The 13,061-nt window shown below is 36.9% G+C and overlaps 1 long non-coding RNA gene across 1 annotated transcript; it reads left to right on the forward strand.

The window, feature by feature from the left end:
• The first annotated feature begins 1,043 nt into the window (after positions 1-1,043).
• LOC141363249 (uncharacterized) lies at positions 1,044-3,926 on the forward strand. Its single transcript, XR_012368792.1, has 3 exons — positions 1,044-1,211; positions 1,323-1,435; positions 1,571-3,926. It is a non-coding gene; the product is annotated as an uncharacterized lncRNA (long non-coding RNA).
• The last annotated feature ends 9,135 nt before the right edge of the window (positions 3,927-13,061 follow it).

A 13,061-nucleotide genomic window follows, 5' to 3' on the forward strand; every position in this document is an offset into this window, starting at 1 on the left:
GAAAAGGGACTACATCATCAGACTGATTCAGTTCTACAAGTTCAAGTAAGAGTTTAATGTTTTTATGTAAGACTTTGGTAATTACAGACGTCTTTAAAGGAAAACACCACCGTTTTTCAATATTTTACTATGTTCTTACTGTAGCTCAACTTAGATGAATTAATACATACCTATCTTTATTCAATGCATGCACTTTTAGTCTTTGTTAAGCACTTTGTGAATGTGTTGGCATTTAGCCTAGCCCCATTCATTCCTATGGCTCCAAACAAAAGTTTTATTTTGTGCCACCATACTTACTCGTGTAAATACATGGAAGTGTTTGGTGGCTTCTAAATTCATCCCTGTTTGGAGCCATATGAATGATTGGGGCTAGGCTAAATGCTAATACATTCACAAGAGATTAAAAGATTAAAAGTGTACAAAGATTAAAAGTGCACGCATTGAAAAAGATAGGTATGTATCAATTCGTTTAAGTTGAGGTAAGAACATAGTAAAACAGGGCTATTCAAATCTTACCCTGGAGGCCTGGAGCACTACAGAGTTTATGTACCATTAACTACCTGTGATTTTGTAGTGATCATGAAGACCTTGATTAGCCTGCTCAGGTGTGTTTGATCAGGGTTGGAGCTTAACTATGCAGTGCTCTGGCCCTCCAGGGTAAGATCTGAATAGCCCTGTAGTAAAATATTGAAAAACGGTGTTGCTGATGTGCTTCAACGTGTGATTTATAGTAATGGCATCGTTTTGAAGGAAACTGTCACCGGTGGTTATAAATTAAAGTATTGCAGCATTATTTGCAAATCTTCATGTGGTGTAATTAGTAATCTATTACTACCAAGGCCTTACTTGTAACATATGTTTGGTCAGGTGTACCATGGTAATGCTTTCTGCTTGCTAGCTACTGAACTTTTGTGCTGTACTTTTTGTAATGTGTAGATATGGGACTCGTGAGTCACACAAAAAGGGTGAAACAGTAATCTGTCTGTTACTGTTCTCTGATCAAGTGTGTACATAACGTTTAATACTAATTATTTGCTAACCATTGTAGAATTGAGGAAAAAATACCGTATCGGGAGAAGATGGCAAGAGTCTGATTCAAACTTCCAGTCTACCCTTAAAGATGTGGACCGTGAGCTCAGAGTCCAACTGTAAGGCTAGAACTGAATCAAGGGAGAGAGCAGTCGTCCTCCACCAGAGAAGAATATATCCAGGTATAGTGCTAAAAGTGGATAAGTAGATACAATATGATATTATAGGTTTGAACTTAAAAAGGACTATAATACAAACTAATAGATTCATTTTTTTGCATGGGTGTTTCCTAGCTTTGCTTCAGATGGGCAGGGCATTGCCATTAGACTCTCCAAGCACGTAGCCAATTGATTTTCAGGAATCATGTGATCCCTCTTGGCATGTCTACTTCTGCTTTAATGACACTGTAAGTATAGTTACTTAACCCTAGTAACCACACAGCAGTCACTCTAGTAACCATCTGACAAACTAACTACCTGCAAATCATATTAGAAACCACCTGGTAACATAACATAGCATTTTGTTTTCTTTTGTCTTCTAGATTGAAGAAGATGATGTTTCGAGGAGTCTAAAAAGGCGAGGGATTGATGCCTTACATATGAAGACTCGGGCAGCTGAGAAAAAGTGCGTGCTTTACCAGGAAATGAGAAGTCTAAGGGGCCAGTCACACCAAAAGCGTTTATGGCAGTTGCAGGCGCCTTTTTTGAATGATATTCTATGGGCAGGGCGCGTTTACGCGCTGTTTATGAGCGCCTTGCTGTTTTTTGCCGCCTGCCGCGCACGCATTTTTGAAGGAGCGCTGAGAGCGGAGAAGCGCCCGACGTCATTCGCGTCTTTCCATTGTCCAATCGAATGAGGGGAGAGGCGGGCCTTACGTTGTGGTGAGGGAAGTTTACAGTTGCTTTGAAGAACCGGAATCCACTCGCTCACTCTCTCCTGCGTGTTTGTGCACCCCTCACCCTTAAACAAGGTCAGAGCAAGCGCCCTCTTTTTAAAGTTTCTGCTAATATGACAGTTAACAGCAAAAGAGCGCTCACAAGAGCGCTCACGCTTCAATATTTGATTGACAAGACAGCTGACTCGGTGGTTGCTTAGCAATATGAAAAGCCACGTCGCACTGCTCTTTTTTTAAAAAAAGGCAGTGCGTCGCGCCTTGCGTTTGCAAGCGTTTATAGCGATTTTGGTGTGACTGGCCCCTAACTGAACACCCCATCAGCAGCACGCCTCTAACATTTGTGCTCTAACATCAAAGACACTGAGCAGCCTGGTGCAAAAGCTGCTCTCATTCAACACCTCCAACACCTGGAAAGAAAACTACATCAAGCCATTGTGATGTTTCACCCACAGACAACCCCCACTTGTGTCAGGCCCTCCCCATGCCAAGCATACAGACACTGGTATACAATGATAAGAGTGATAATGATGAAAATGTGGATAAATATGATAACTAGCACTACAGATTTTTTGTTAATTTTTAGTCTGATATTGTATTCTGTAAAAAGAAAGATGTAAAATGTATAGTATATGTTGCAGCATATCATAGAAACCTTTATGGTGGTGTAATATAATGTTCGCCTTACTTGTGCAAACATGATGTTTTACTAGATCTGATTTATTATTAAACGTAGGTACTGTTTTAAGCACACATATTCACACTAGTCTGTGTGAGGACAAAATTGTGTGTTTACCATTGTGATGTTACTTATTTACTGTAATGTACAAATGTGGTCAATGTGTGTAAGGTGTTTTGTTTTTGAATCCTTTTAAACAAATACTGTAAAAGTTTGTAAAAAATAAAAAGTTTTCCACAATCAGTTATAGTCATGATTTCAGCTATTGTCACAGCATACTTTAAAGGTGAATGAATAGTGATGAACTTAATAAATGACTTATACAATGATTTTACAGTCATAATCCACAAGACAGACTGCCACATACATGTTCTTACATAACCATTATATTGGCTTAAAATTCACCCGAACTAAGTTGATGTGGATTAATACTTTTTTCTTCCCATTATATTACCTTTAGTATTATATAGTTCGTTGCTATGGTGGTTGCTATGAGGCTGCTATCACTGAAACCACGAAGCTTGCATGACGTGTTTTCTTTTTAAATGACATTTAACATTTTCCTACAGAAAACAAAATTTGATAACTCAACAATATGATAATTTTCAACAATTTCTCATTCTCGATTTTGAGAAATTAGTTTTTTTGGTAGCAGAAGGTTACGGAAGTGCATTGTGTTGAAGGCGGGGTTTGCTTGTTCTGCTGTTTCGGCGTTGTGGCTAGAAGGGATACAGCAACAGCAAAATCTCGCGGATGAGCGCTGTTATTATCCTAATCCTATCCCCAAAACCTAACCCTAAACCAAACATTTCACGCGATTTCAGACAAGTTGCATCACATCTAGACAGATCCGCTGTTTCCATCCAAATTCTACCCCAAACATAACCCTAAATTGCGTAGCTGTATCCCATCTAGCAAAAAAACACTGTTTCTGCTAAAATATCTTAAAAAAACAACTTTTTTACATTTTCTTAACGTAGATCATCTAGATGCAGCATAATTAATAGTTTGTCTGAACTAGGTGTTTATATATTCAGTAGATATATGTTTTTACAGCCCTACTTTGCAAACTAGAAAAACTACAATTTTAGTGCTAATTTGTATCAAGCTGCATTAGACACATGTAGGGAATTGTAGTTTTTTTAAAACATTTGTGTTTTTCTTATAATTGGAGGTTGTAAATAGTGAGTTGAGAGTACAGTAAGGTGTTTAGGGGGATTGTTAACACACTTATACAATCAGATTTTTAAATATTTAATTGTTAAATAGGTTTAAATTAATTTTAACCATATTTGACAGTGTCCCAAGTTGTTGACTATATTGACATTATAACCGAGGCCAAGAGCTCTCATTAAGAGTTTGTCCCATGTCTATAGCCCCTTTTGTTGCCTTATTATAAGCCTTCAAAAATGCACCAAAGTGATGTTTCAAAGGTCCGTATTTGAAAGCAGGAGCCATGTAGATTCTTTATACTGACATATCTTATTCTGCAGGTCAAGACCTTTCTAACGATGTATTAGGCTTAGCTCTACAACAAACTTTTCATGTTCTCATTTCAAGTACACAAGCCATCTCAGGTGTAGTTTCAGAGACTTTGAGAGCTCAATAAGGTTAGATTTAGATAAAATAAAGCTGTTTGTTTGTTTCTGGCTGTGTAAACAGACACCACACCTTGATGAATACGTGGTGTTGGCCACACACACAAACTGTGCATTTCTGTTTGGGCTTATATGCATATGTTAATGCTGCTATGATAATCAAAAACATACCATTAATAAATAAGACCATAGTCTGATGGGTAGTCATCTCCGATTGTAGGCTAGTAGATGATTATTAGGCCTATTGGTTGTCAAAACCCAGATTAGCAAACATTATACACAATGTTTGCTACATAATGTACATAATGTATGCTCTCTTGCATCTTTTGTAGCCTATTTAAATGTGTTCTTTTGAACTCAACTAAAAATGGCAAACAGGCCTATTTAGTTTATCCATTAGAGTACCATTCCCCTCCTTCCAAACCTGTCACTTTGAGAAACATTTTAGCTATGTGTGCCAAATACAGTATAGGAAGCCTATGTATTGTTTCATGTTCCTTCTTTGTAAGCAGAAAGACAGGCCTGAGCAGTATGCAAACTATATCGTAAATGTATGTGGATCAGGTGTGTCAGTCCAGTCATAAAAATTCTGCCCACATAAAAAGTACTAAAGTAATTTATAGTAAATACCCATTCTATAGTAAAGCGTTGTATACAGTTTATATTATTTCAAACTTTGTTAATGAATGCTACAGCATACTTAATAAATACACTTTAAAAACAGATGTGTTAAAACAACACAATCAGTTTGGAACACCAAATTTTGTTACTTGTGTTGTCACTTTAATTTAAAACACAAAATGACACATAATGTGAAATTACTTAATCATTTCAAAAAAGGCCTTACAACTGAGCATAGCCAGTTTTTTAACTCATGGTGGGTTTCTGGTCTCATTTTTTTTTATTACTTTCAATTCATATATAAATATATATTTCTGTCATGATGGTTCTTTTCATAACATTAAATGTGGTAATAGAGATTTGCTTAAACTTCATCTGTATGATGGAGGAAAATCACTTTGATAAAGCAGATACACATAACATCATCATCCTCATCATCGTTCATAGCAACCATTATATTTAAATTGTACTGTTCAGTTGTATATCAAAGTATCCACAAGTATCACTACTGCTCTGACATAAACCAACTTTTCAATATCAAATTTGCCAAATACCTCTCAGTGACAACAAGACTGCGAAAAAGTTGTTAAAGTTATGTAAAGTATTTAATCATAACATGAAATCGATCTTTGACTCACTGTATTGAAAAGTATGGTGAGGTCCTTGCCAACACCCAACCATACCGAAGCATTGATAAAAGATGAAACAATAGGCTACTTATCATTTACAACATGTGGCCTAAATTCAGTACAATAGATATTAATTGGTCCCCACATGTCCCAGGTAAAGGGACCACACTTATGGTGCCAACAAATGACAACAATAAATAAAAATTAGAGTGAATTTAAAATCTGTTTTATTCTTATAAGTGTAATCATTACAATACATTTGCATGAAAAATATTAAATTGCACCTAATACTTAAAAAAAAAATATATATGTGTGTGTGTTTGTAGGGATGGGGTCATGAACAAAATAAAAACAACTCATAGTTAAAACATAAAACATTTTGTGTAACTAGCATGTTTTCTATCACTGATGCATCGCTACAGGCTGTTTGCAATGTGTCTTGACATGCAGTGTGTGACCATGATTGGCACACTGTGCACTGTGACCATGAACGCCACTTCTCTGAAGCATTCTTCTTCCTGTCATCGAAAAGGATGCGGCAGACACAGCACAAATGGCCTCCATCTATCAAAACAAATATATTTAAGTCAAGCCAGTTAGTTGAAATTAATACTCATGAGCATATTTTAAGTAACATTTCAAAGGCAGTTTATTCATTTGTTACTATTGTCAAATTAAAATGTGGGTATTGCTGACGCTCAAGCAGGTCAACAAAGAAGAATTCCTGAGGCAAATTTCAGAAAGTGGAAACAAGGAAAACTCTGGGTTTTCCATTTCAGAAATGTATGTAAATCAAACATGATTCAGAAGTGTAACTCAATTTTAACAAATCTCACCACCACTTTATTCTTCAGTTTTAGCATTACTAACTATAATGCCATAACTCATACAGTCGTAGGTTGGCCATCATTTTAAAACCAATTGTTGGTGTGCTCACCTTCTATCTCTGTTTGTAATTTAAGACAATGTCCTGGACAACACACTTTAAGATGTTTTTATACATTAGGTCCCAAATGTATGTACAGAACTCTGTTTATGTATTCTGCATGTTCTGCCTGGAAACTGCCCCTTGAAAGGGTCACAATGTGTCACTGTGTAGTGGATTGGTCTATGGTTCTGTTCCAATATCTGTTCTTGTTAAAGTATTGTAATCTGTTGAAACTACCAAACCAGGTCTACTTGGCCTGGTCTACTATGAGGAAGAGCTTATTATCCTCAATGGGACATAAAAATCAGCACAATTTGAAAAGATACCTTAATCTGCAGTCATCACGATAGCTACAGCGATGGCTGTTTCTGAGGACTGTTCTTCCAGCTCTGTAGAACATAAAACATAATAACAACTTTCTTAATACAACGTTTGAATCTAAATTACTAATTCATAATGCAATGTGTCAACATTTATACTGTCAATAGTTAATTAGTAAATTGTAGGTTAAATACAGATACAGTACCATTCATTGTTTGCATCTAAATATCAACAGCCAATTCAAAGTGTAAAATATCAGAATACCAACCATATAGACCATTTTGCAAGATGTAAACAACACTGGTCCAGAAACACTTCCTGTTTCAGTTTGTAACAGTTGTATTTCCCACATAAAGAAAACATCTTAAAAATGTTTCTTTAACTTTTTGATTAAATTTTCTATGTCCTGTTGGTTGTATTTTATCCCAACGTTTATGATGTGTTAAGAAACTGATACAGAAAGTGCTTCTGGACCAGTGTTGTTTACATCTTGCAAAATGGTCTATAGAAGATGTTAAATGTCACCTGAATAAATATTGTATTTATAAATTGTAATTTTCATACAAGTGAGGTTTTCTCTTTGTGTCCAATATCAATGGCAGACTTTTCAGAAGAGTAGTTTTAAGCTTGAACTTAAGCAATACCATTCAAAATGTATTACAATGAAAAGAAATACAATTTTCACACATGGCCTCTAAACTTTCTTGGCAACATCTGCTGTGTCTGTTGATTTGAAGATACTTTGAAGTTAAACTATCACACACAGATTTCATCTTTTGATTTGATTATTGTTTTAATAATGTGTACAGTGGTGAAATGTACAGTGTAATGACCACAATTACATATCTAGTAAACTATACTTCTTAAGTTTAATGTTATATATTTATTTAAAGATATAATAAAAACAACTCAGCGTACCTTCTGCGTCCATCGCCTCTAACATTCCTTCTGCTTTGTCAGTGGAGTTGCATTGTGCTGCATCTAATTAATGTATAGGGAAAAAAGAAACACTTAGAAGCATAACAAATAACTGGTCTTTCTGCATCACACAGCAGTATTAATGAAGAAATATTATTTTATAGATAAAATTCAACTGTTGCCAAGGGCCATCACAATCACTCGTCAAATTCAACTAAACAGCTATAGGATATTCTGGAGAGGTGCCTTTTTAGAAAATGTGTCCACTGTAATGAGGAAACTGCAACTGAGAAATAGTGTTACATCCCTTACAAACTGTCATAGACACATACAGAATCTATAACCTGAATCTGTTTCAATTGAATTACATTTAATTTTAAAGTGCCAATTCATAACAAAGTTACCTTACAGCACTATTCAAACAGAGTAGGTCTAGACCATACTGTACTCTTTATATTATTAGGCTACAAACTCTCAGGAAAAAGGTACATGAAGATAAAAAAGTTGACATTGGGGCAGTACCTTTTCAAAAAGTACACTTTTGTACCTAAAAGGTATACATTGGTACCGCCAAGCTACATGCTGGTACCTCATAGGTACATATCTGTACCTAAATGGTAAATTTTAGGACCTTTTTAAAAGGTAGTGTACCAGTGACAAAAAGGTACAACTTTTATACCTTTTTTTTCTGAGAGTGCAATGGCAACTTCCTTTTAATATGCAGGAACCTCGAGCAGAACCATGGTTTATAATGGGTAGCCATTTGCCTCGACTGGTTGAGGTGAAGGGACATGGAGAAATATAGTGGCCCAAACTTTAAAAATGTCTGGGTTCTTTCTTTTACACATGTTGTGTAAATATTGGACAGAACACACCACTGGGTTAACATTGACCCAATGCTTTGTTGTTTTAACCCAACTGCTGGGTTATTATACCCCATGGTTGCATAACAACAATCCAGCATTTGATCTATCCAATATTTCCTCGTTATGGGTCAAAAATTAACCCAACCAGTGCTGCACTATACAAAGACTCACATGTAGGCCCGTATTATTGTTTAGTTAACTTATTTTTCCCACTTTGCATAGAGCCAAATGATCTGCCGAAACTCAGCTGGAGAAACAAAACCACTGTTAATCTCACTTACTGATTTCAAATGAAATCTCCTCAGCAGCTTGCAAAATGGCCTCCAACTGGTTCCTTCCATAATAGGATGGCTTTTTGAGGCTGTTGGGCAGTCCTGCAACTTTAACTGTCATGCCATGATTTACCAGGGATTGGTAGGGGAGCCTTCCGGTACCTCTGGCATCCTCTGAAAGACACGGGCAAACACATGCATGTACATGTTACACATTGTAACACAGTTGGACAATTGTGACTCTCCCATCCCGTTAAGAGCCAGTGTACAGGCTGTAAACAGTCGGTAATGTGTCATAATCTTATGGTTGATGGACACAAATAAGTTATTGATTTGATAATAATGCCATGAAAACATGAGTGTTTGGACATATGCTTACTATATTTTTGGTTAAATAGATCTTGCACTTTCTCAGCAGTACATTGACTTCAACTCTGGTTCTCAGTATTGCGGCTGAGAAGCTGGCTACAGATGTAACAACAGACAACAATCAATTTTATAAAACTATATTATTTTATAAAACTATATTATGTATATTGACACTATTACGGACCTGAGTCCATTTCTGTGGATATACAGATATTTTATATAACCAATATTACCTTTGAAATGCAGTGCAAAGTTCACTGTGTCTGTTGAGTCCAGGAAATCACTCGTTTGGTCTTCTTTTTCAGCTGAAAAAACAATTCGAAATAAACATGTTAAAATAATGCTAAAAGTAATTGAAATTAAGGACTTGGAAATCTATGAACAGATAAAAATAAAATAAAGCAACTTAAGTGTAAATAAAAAATTAACCAAATGAAGAAGAAAACTGAAATGTAATTAACTTTACCAGTGGAGGATTGAACATTTGTAGAATTTCTTCAGCCTCTCTGGTAGCTGCTTCAAGTTCAGCATTGTCAGCTTTCATTTCAAGATGCTTTGAAATAGTTGCAGCTTCCTGACATAACTGGTCAAAACCTGAAGATGCCATATTGAAAGAATGAAGAATGCAAATAGAAATAGGCAAAACAAATTGAAAGAGGGACAAACAGAGAGTGAGAGAGTGTGTGTGTGTGTGTGTGTGTGTGTGTGTGTGTGTGCGCGTGTGTGTGTGCGTGTGTGTGTGCGCGCGTAGGAGAGTAGGGCTGTGCAAAAAAAAAATCGTCTGCAATTCTCATGCGTGTTTCATCAGTGGGGCCGGTTCCGTTTAGATTGGAAGTGGGTCGCCATCGGCTGCTGTCGGATGGAGCGGCGTTTATTGCACAGACACGCAGCTCACAGAGAAGCCAGGCAAAATCGGGTTCAAATCGAGGAAAATCGACTCCGATAATCTATGCAATTTTGCCTAGCTTTTTGGTGAACCACGTGTCTGTGCAACAAACGCCGCTCCATCCGAAAGCAGCTGACGGCGACCCACCTCCAACCACGGAACCGGCTCCACTGATGAAACACGCATGAGAACCGCAGACGACCTTCCCGCACAGCCCTATAGGAGAGTGAGTGAGTGAGTGAGTGAGTTGGAGAATGAGTTGGAGAGTGAGGCTGCGTCCGAAACCGCATACTGTATAGTAGGTACTGAATTAGATGAAGTACCTACTTACTTGGCGTTAAAACAGTAGGTACTGTATAGTATGAATCCTGGTAGTATGAATGAGATTCGGACATACTACATCCGCCATGTTGCTATATCACGTGACATACGTCGTCATCACGTCATGTCATTTCAGCGCGAAAACAGCCGCGTGCCTCTTCTTCTTCGTTGGATAACTCCTCGTCCGGGGCATCATGGGATAGTGTAGCGTCCATCGTATGCACACTGCAAAATCTAACCGGAAGTAGTAGGTCATCCGGGTACTTTTCGCATACTGTTTTTCGAATACTATGTATTCGGACATACTACTCGCTTCGCCTACTGCTTTTCGCGTACTATATAGTATGTAGTAGGCGGTTTCGGACGCAGCATGAGTGAGTGAGTTGGAGAGTGAGTGAGTGAGTTGGAGAGTGAGTGAGTGAGTGAGGAGAGCTTTTGCAAGTGATAGCTCTTAAAAGAGCCGTTGGTTTAAATGTTGTGGACCGTGTAGATGGAGGAGTATGAGATGTATGTGAAGAAACTGCAAGACAAAAAAATTGTGAATTACAAACTTTGGATATATTTTTTAAATTCTTTATTTACTAAACATTGTATGTGTATAACTATTTCCAACAAACCCCAAGACCCGCCCACTATCATAAGACTATAAGATAAATAAATAAATAAAACGGCAATAGATTAAAACTGACCAAAAAAGAAGGATCTGAATGTCTAAAGATTTCTGAATTGTACATCAAATGTATTAAAAGCATGGTGTTGTTGTTGTTACTGTTTTTTACTATGTATAAAAAGGCTGAACTACTGTGGTAAAAGCATAAGGTTTGCTGTTACTGTACTACCACAGTAGAAGTAAACTAACTGCGGTAGAAACAAGGTATGATTTACCACAGTAGATAGAATACCACAGTAGAAGAACATTGGTAGTTAATTCCAAAAATATGAATATAATAAAATGATCGAGGATTAGTGATGTTACGTTTGACACCGAAGCTTCGATGCTTGCTTCAGACTCGAAAAGTCCTTGCAATGAACCACTGCTTCGGAGCTTGTATCGTTACGTCACTAGTCACGTGAAATACGACGTCTGAAGCAAACACACTGGTTCATTTCTCTAGTGAACCACACGACTGCTTTGATAGCCCAATCCGGCATTGACAGGTTTGAAACTGGCGGCTTTATTTTCCACACAAGTGAAGCCAAACCATAGAAAAGCTTTCTAAACAATTTTTGTGTACTCCAGCATCATCTGTTTCATGTGAGAGAATATTCTCCAAAGCTGGTGAATTTGTTAAAAAAAGAAAGAAATCGCCCACATCACCAAATGTATAGCCTATTAGGCTGTATTATAAAATTATTAAAAAATATAAAATTATATTATAATTAATATAAAATTATATTTCTGAATAAAACCACAACATTTAATGAATACCCTCCTCCACATTGTCCAAGCCCTGTCCAGTTGCCCTCTGCCACATTATAAATACATTTTTAAATACATAAATGTCCAGTTATAGTAAGTTGTAGAGTGTTGTATTTTACGACTAAATATTCACACACAAACACATCTCATGCTCAATGTTTTATTGAGGGTTTTAAACATGAACACAGTGTCAAAGCTCTGACAGCCCAAATGGGGCGGGTACATTAACCTACTCGCATTGTCAGCTTTGTTGCATTACATTTACTTCACCAGCAGATGGTGGTGTGCATTTTCTGTTTGAATGAAGCTTCGAGTAATGAACCATTTTCGACACAATTGTATCGGAAAGCAATAATGCTTCGAAACGCTTCATTTGGCCATCACTATCGAGGATCTGTCACGTTATGTTAATGGTGACTAACAAACATAACGTGACTTTTACTCACGCGCTAATCACTATTTTGAACAAAAATAATGTAATATAGATGACCAATACAATTCAGACAACATTTAGAAGCCGATCTGGATTAATAAAAAACATATAATGAATTTAATATCGAACAAACAGAAATGTAATGGTATACTCACAAAGATGTGGCGACTGGCTACGTTTGTAAATAGATGATAAACATCGCGATGATGTGAGAACGAGATTTGGGTCACGGCAGGGGCGTAGCCACGGGGGTGTGCGGGAGCCACCCACAGTGGCACACCTAAAATGGATGCAGAATATTTATTTATAGTTTCAATAAAAAAATGTTTACTAAACCTGGGCTGTTGTTGTTTACTTAGAATATATATATTTTTAAAATCAACCATTTCACGCGTAAGTTAAAAATATTTAACTTTAGATATCCGACCCCTTGTGTCCATGGCGACGGGTCATATTAGGTTAAGGACCAACGTAATAGCACTGCTTATATGTTGGCATGTAACGTTAACGTAATTGCGATTTGCAAAATAGTTTCCTCAGAACGTATTTCATGTGATACAGGGTTGCAAAATGTATATTCATATCTATATTAATTACCATCAACGAGTCTTTGATAAAAAATAATTTCCCACCCAGCATGCATCACGTCTAATAAAAGCACTTACCTACATGATCAGAAAACGCTTAAAATGCTTACTCTCACGCGCCGTGGAGCGTTGTTAAAATCACCTCTGAATGTTGTTTTACCTGTAGCTGAACGCGGTTTTAATAAAGTCTTTAAAAGACGTCATGTGACGAGCCCTGGCAGTGTCCATAGCAACCAAAACGTATCAGTTTCACATTATTCTGGCGAGATCTGGAAAATCTGCGTAAGAATCA

This window comes from Misgurnus anguillicaudatus, chromosome 3 (genome assembly GCF_027580225.2).
Source record: "Misgurnus anguillicaudatus chromosome 3, ASM2758022v2, whole genome shotgun sequence".
Taxonomy (NCBI): Eukaryota; Metazoa; Chordata; class Actinopteri; order Cypriniformes; family Cobitidae; genus Misgurnus; species Misgurnus anguillicaudatus.